A 7,547-nucleotide genomic window follows, 5' to 3' on the forward strand; every position below is an offset into this window, starting at 1 on the left:
TTGCATGTATGCTTATGTATAAATGAGTGCATTCGACTCAACAATCTTGAAAAACAGTAGCGATAGTACTTTTTGTGGATTTAATTCTCAATTTTTATTTTTTTTTTTCTCCATTGCTGTTATATGCCTTCAGTGGGTATTAAATGTGCAGATTTATGATTATTTCCCACCCACTTCACTCTTGTTTTGAACTGCTGGAAATAGTCAACTTGTGGATGCTGTAGCAGAGGTTCAAACCTTATATTCCTAAATCCCCATGCCAAATGACATCTTTTTTTTTCGAATCATTGAAATTTCGTATGGTTCATATGAATTGAGATAGAACAATTCAGTGTTATGAAACCATAGTTGTGCAGAAAGTACAACAAGTTATCTCTTCAGACTGAAGAGATTATCACAGCTTCATAGCCTGGAATTCAGTTTTTTTTATTGTTATCTTTTAAATATTCCCAAGCTACTTTAAGCCAAAGGAGAAAAACTAAATGAGCCAGGTAGGCTATGGAAAGCCCAAGGGATTGTATTGGTGCTAGTACCACAGTACGGGTAGAGCTTGAGGTCACACGATTGATACCACAAAAAAGGAAGAGTTCAATGTCACACCATATCACTGGTTGGAAGATTTCTACACCTTTTGCTTTCCAGGTCTCATCCCCATGGCGAGAGAAGGGTCATCAAATGATGCAGGAGGTAAATGAGTCCATGTTTCATTTCTGCAACATATGCAGGGAACTTGAGATGATCTGTGCCAGTGTCTTGCTATTTAGTCGTGCAGCTTAAAAGGACACATATGTTCCTACATTGTCCTTTGGTGTAATTTTCTATTGCTCTCAGTTTGACAGAAGGGTGAACTACAGTTCTCTGGAAGTGTTTTGTGGCATGTTGAATTTCATCTTTCTTGTTGAAATAAATGGTTTAAAATGAGTGAAGAATAATGTTTGATAGGTTCTGCTTAGCATGCATGTTCATCCATCTCAAGGGCACATGGAATAGAAAGGTCTTTGATGAAGGTAACAATCCATAAAAATCAAATGTAACAGTGTGCCTAATACTTAGTGGCAGAATCAATATTTGAAGGACTTTCTGTTTTGATGCCTTTGAGTGATGCCACAGAAACCTTACTGCTGCAGGGCTGATGAATGGAGTTGGCAGAGCTGATCTGACAAACACTGGAGAAAATGAACTCAGGATCTGGCCTCCCTGAACAAGACTGACTTTAATCGCTTCATTCACGAAGATAAAATAACTTCAGGGAACATGATTTTATCCGTGCCATTTTTATATCAATTTATATGTTTTGTCACATATTGGAAATGTGTTTTAGCCCACAAAAATCAACATTTTCTTTGGAAAGTTTTGACTTAGGTGGTCGACTTTGTCTGCAGATACAATAAACATATCACACTTTATATTCACTACTGAAGTGGCAAAGCATTCTGCAGAACACAGAGCTTTCTATTCTTCAAAGCTTCATTCTTACTTTCCTCTGCTGAGAAGGAAAAAAAAATAACAAAACTAAATCCAGCACATATTTATTTATTTATTTTTTCAAGGTAAAGGTATTTTTGCTCTTTCCACATCTATGTTCATTATGCTGGACATAATCATCAGGCCATCCAAATCAAACTCTTCATCTAATACATTTAGGAGTACAAGTACATAAGCTCTGTCTCATTATTTCTCCATTCTCACTAGAATTATTGAAAAAAAGACCTAGCTGAGGCACACAGTTGAGCAACTAAAGTACTCAGTCTTTGGAATTCATTTACCCATATGTCTCTCTAATTATACACAATTTTTTGAAGTATTCAGCACATCCTCTTCAGCATGACTAGCCCTCTTTTGTCTACCCATTAGTGGAGGCACCATTATATGTGGCATTTGCTCTCAGATTAGCACAGTCGGTCTCCTCGGTATGGCAGAGCACCCAGAGAGATCAATCAAGCAATGGCATTTGTGGGCAGTGGCATTTCTGCTTTCTATTCCTGGGGGCTCTTTCCTCAGCTCGGCTTGGACAACCTTCCTTGGGGAGCACTTGCTGTGAGAGCATCGCTTTTCTCTGCAGCACTTTTCCCCACCAGATGGCAATGCGACAGCAAGAGGCCTTGCATCCAGTAGGAGGGAAGGAAACATTGCTTTCCTACATGCAAGTCGTTTCCATGTGGAAACTCACCTTGTTGCAAGTCATTTCCAAATCATTTCCATTGCACAGATGACAGATAAACCTGGAAAAGTATAATTGCTTAATTCGTTCCCCCCAGCGCTTTCCCTCTCTCTTTTTTTTTTTTATTCAGTCTTTTTCCTTTCTTTTTTTTTTTTTTTTCTTTTATTTTTCCCCCCTACATTATCTCCTCCTTACAGCTAGAATGTTCATTTATCTTTCCTGTAGTAAAGCAGGCTTTTATTCTCTACTTTGCATTGTAATCATCCAAGGTAAAGTATTTTAAAGATACTTAGCATGCACACAAGGCATAACATTTTCAAAGCGCTGTAAACAATAAGCCCGTCTCTGTGAGTTAGGTAAGCATCAGCAGCTTTGTTTTACAGAGTGAAGCCATCAGGTAAGTAATACAGTTAAGGAGAGCCCAGATGAATAGCAACCATGACTAAGAAGATATTTTAAGTCCTGAGCATCGACCATTAGCACAACTCCACTGCTGCCTTTACAACTGAACTGTTTTTCCTTGTTCTTTTTTTCAAATGCCCAGACCTGTGTTGTGTTTGTTTTGGAAGGACAGTTCTTAACTTATTTCCCCTCAGAGTGTAGTAAGATAGATTTATCATCTCTAATTGTATTTCAAAGCAGAACTCTGTTACTGATTGGCTAAAGCAAAGATCTTCTTACTGGTACCCCCCCTTTTTTTGTAGTTCAAAGTAGAATTTTTTTATTTCTTTAGTTCAAAGCAGTGGTCTTTCTCTTGTAGTCAACAACCAGGGGTCTTTTTATGCTCGACCCTAGATAATTTGTTCATCTCACTGAATTAGATATGCTATAAGTAAGTATTCTGAACATTATCTTTTTCTTTCAACACAAAGATATTTCATCAAAGTCAGTTTCTAAATCTTATTGCTTCCCATCACCTCCACTGGCTGGCGATTTCTCTCATGACCCCTACTGTTTTCCATTTCTCATCTAATAGTGATGATAACTTCAATGCAGTCATAGACACAAATGGCACTTAAGACACATTTTGAAATGGTGCTTGACAATCAGATAAATGTATTTTTGCTTTCTGGGGGGAAATGCTTCTTTTGAGACTCTGACAAGTCTAGAAATTCTTCTCATGTAATAGTACTATTACCTATATTGCTGGAAATATTTTTTCTGACTTGTTTTCTCCTGTCTGAAGCTCAAAGGAGTTACTTTTCTGTATTTCTCTTCCTCTGTCCTGGTTCTCAAGAACTGTAGGCTGATGGCCAAAACTAATGACCAGCTGTACAAGCAAAGTAGTTGATTCAAATACATGGAAGGTACTGGCTAACATATCATTATACTTTGAAAAACAGAATTTTCCCTCTTATTGTTTCATAGTGCCAGCCCTTTTCTGCACATAATATAAAAGCTAAAAATAAATCTTCGAATCCAGAAAATTTGTCTCACTAGGTATTCTGGGACAACCTAAAATTGCCAAATACAATTTGGAGATACAATCTTGCTCCACCAAATAGCTTAGACTCTAAATACCCTCCCTTTCAAAATGCCTCTTCGCACATTACTAGGAAATATCTGTACTGATATACTAGTATTCTCTATCAGTATACTGCTGTTGTGAAAAGAAGACAGAAAAGTAATAGTGAAACATCTTTAAACCTAGACAGATCTTAGGAGAGAGATATGAAAAAAGTCTGTATAATAGGGACTATGGAAGAGCCTCTCAGCTGTGGGCTGCCTCTGTGTGATTACCACACCTACCAAATGCACCTTGTAACGAAGAGAAGGTAGATCTGTACAGCAGAAATAACATAAACCCTAGAAATCAGCAGTGTTTTAAACTTTACCACAGAACATTTGTGAGAGTCATTGCTTTTCTATCTACAAAATGGGTTTGATAATCTCTATTTCATTGAGAAATTTTAGAATCTTCTTATTTCAATGTGATTTGGCTCCATCTACAATGAATGTATATGTTATTCTAATAGAGAACGTGTAACAAATATATTCTGGGCAGCAATTTGAGTAAAGCAGAAAGTAGTATCATTTTAGGCATAGAAGGATGAAAAGTAGAAATCCTCCAACAGATTTACAGTTTCAACAGTTGAAAATTTTTCCTAGCTCACTGTGTGTGCTGCTGTCTGAAAGACAAGTGCCCATCCAGCCTTAGATGTCACCAGGCCATTAAAAACAAGAGGCTCTGGAATTCCCCATTGTGTGACTGGAGCTTTAGCTTGTTATATAATTGTCTGTTTAATGTCTATTTGTGTGCTGAAAATTTGGTCACAGAAAAGTAAGTATTTTTACACCTGGTACTCCCTCTGCTCCCTTCTGAAGAAGAAAAAAAGATTTCCTGTGAAATGGCTAGGAGCTCTGTTAGCTTTCCTCTCTCTCCAGAGGAACTCAGTTTAGTCATGGGAGCATAGCTGATAATGGCTATAGAAATAACACTTCAGCTCAAAGTTTCTTTAAGCACTACTTCGTCTGTCTCCTTAGTATTCCCAGGAGTAAAAACTGTTATTCTACCTGCACTGAAAAGCGTGTTTTTGAAACCATTTCTCTCTCACCTACAAATATGCGCATACAATACCTATGTCTTTTGAGCCAAAACACGCTTATCTATAAACTCTTATTTAAGCCCTCCCCACATGTTTCTCCTATTCCTTCTAACTTTATTAGCAACAGATTTGTTATTTTTCAGACAAAATATCCCAGTTTTTGATATGTGGGAATACAGAGTTCATTTTCTCAGTCTTACCTTACAAAAAGGGGGACAAAACTGCTCTACCTGGCAGCCTCAGTAACTCAGTAATACTACCTACCAACTTCTGTATCTACAAGTAGTGGAAATATAAGAAACGATGTTAAATCATTTTGCACATAATTCTCTTTGAACCAGGATACCATTAACCTCTGCAGAGGGTAACTATGGGCATATCAATTATCCACAAGAAACCATCGGAGCACACCTGAGTGTGCATGCTTCCCTGACAGCTTATAGAGGCTTCCATGTTCTTTACTCCTTTTGTAAAGTATCAGAGATATGGATAAATCTAAGATCAGCACTAAGGAATCTAATTATTCCTGTGCATGTTATATCATATGAGAAGTCTACATGAATACAGACAGCTTTCTTTCACATACATTCAGCCAGCTACCTGGAATATTGATTTTTCCTTATGTAGCTACATCTAGCAGCAAAGTAAAATAAATATAACATTAGAAGTGGAGCCTAGATCTATTAAGCTCATGCGGAGTCTGTCTGGTAGCTGCTGAGGGAGTTGAAATAGCCCACTGACATGTACAGTTTGGTACTGTGAAGAACACACCTTTGCTATAAGATGCTAAGTGCCTCCATAACAACAGTGTCCAGCCCTCCCAAACCAGAAAAGAACTGTGGTTTTGCTTTCTGACAGCTCCCTGAAAGGTGACCTGAGCTACGCTGTGAACCACAGCATTTACAGAGATATCTCCTGGTCACTGTGGATGACTTTTCCAGTAACAGGATGGCAGCTTCATGGAGGGTGGGAAATTGTGGAAGCTGCTTGAGAACTACCACTGCATGGTTCCCGGATGCAGTTGGATGGACGCTCTCTTTACACTATGCCAGGAAAGAGTACCTCTATTCTTGGTCAGTCAGCTCTCAAAGCAGTGCATGCAAAACTAGGTCTGAATGACTCATTTGCTCGAAGTAATTTATCAAATTGATTTAGTTCCATTTCCTGTTTGTAGGACTATCTGCATGCAAGTCACGATTTCCTCAAATGTATTCATTATCCAAAGCTAATTTTGTTTAAGGATGTGGACAGAATACGAACTGTTCTCTATATTTGATCTCTTTTGTTCCAACAAGATTGGCAAATAATTGTAAGAGATCAAATCTATCATGTGTCTTCACTTCTGTTTCTTGAATGAGTGAAAGCAATATTGGACATGAAAGCTGAAAAAAAAGAAAAAAAGAGATTTTGGTAGATGCCTTGCACATAGTTCTAAAATGAGAAGACTAGACCAGCTCAGATTCTAACAAAATGAGGAAATGACTATTGGCCAATGTGAACTGCAAACAATAGCATCGCTGGGAGAAACTGCTGTACTGGTTTTGCTTCATTGCCAGGTGCCTCCAAACAGACCTTTTATCTGCACAGATTGAGACTGAGCCACTGTAGAACTGGTCCCCAGTAGACAGTCTGACTTACTCACATCTTTGCTGACAGCCTGTAAATTATTTTTCCTCACAGCCAACTATGGCACATCACTCCTAAATGCCATCATAGATACACTTTCTTTTTTTGTGACTGACTCATCTCTGTTTTATAGCAGTTATATTAGTAAATGCACTTAAGTTTCTGATTGAAACAAACAAGCAAGAAGGCAATCAGACCTTACATACTCAAGCAAACAACCTAGAAACTGAATTATAGATAGTCCTAAAGTAAAATGTATGAATGCGTTCAAACTGATTTGTTGACTCAATTCCATAAACACCTTTTGGATTTTGATCTACACTGTTCCATTTTCTGTTTTTATGCAACATACTTTTTTTTTTTTTTTTCCCCAATCCATATTTTATATTAGATTTCTCTGTGTATTTTGTCATACAGAAGCTTGTGAGTGCAGAACATTTCAAAATGCTCATGTGATATGTACCTGGTTTTCTAAGGAAAAACTTAAACAAATAATCCAAATAGAAAAAAATCATAAAGAGTGAGAAGTATGCAAAACCCACTAACAGCAGCATTTTCAGCAAGACTTGCTATTCCTATCTTTCTGAACTAACCTCATATTCCCTGTTGTATTCTACCAAGGCTTCTCATTTTATCTACGTACTGTCCATCCCCCTTGGACTCCTGCACCCTGCTGGGTATACATCAGTACATGGGGTTGGTGTGCTGAGATTTCTAACCTCTTCCATTGTAACTACGACAAAGCCTGACCTATCAATTAGAGTCTGCCCATGGATTTAAGTGTTATTGCTTCCTTTTCCTTACAGTCTACCTCACTTTAACAAGATTTAAAACAACAACAACACACACAACAACAAACAAACAAACAAAAACAACCCAGAGCTGGAGTTTTAGTTTTAAAGGAGATAATAGGATTCACAAGCTTTTTAAGACTGGGAGGAGTAGTTTCTGAAACAATGCCACACGGTGCCCCCTACCCCCAACCCCCTTCCCCCTCAGTAGACATCTGAAATAAATGACTTTGATAATATGTGAACTAATTCTTCTGGTTCCTGAATCTTTCCTTGAAACAAGGGAACACAGAGCCTCTGTGGCTCATACTCAAACTGTTCTCTTCTTAATTTTTTTTCAGTGTCTCTAGTATCTAGCACTCACCTCACCTGTGTGAAGATTAGATGAGACTAGGCTGTGGTTAGTTTCTAAATATTTCAGTG

Source organism: Coturnix japonica, chromosome 4 (genome assembly GCF_001577835.2).
Source record: "Coturnix japonica isolate 7356 chromosome 4, Coturnix japonica 2.1, whole genome shotgun sequence".
Lineage (NCBI taxonomy): Eukaryota > Metazoa > Chordata > Aves > Galliformes > Phasianidae > Coturnix > Coturnix japonica.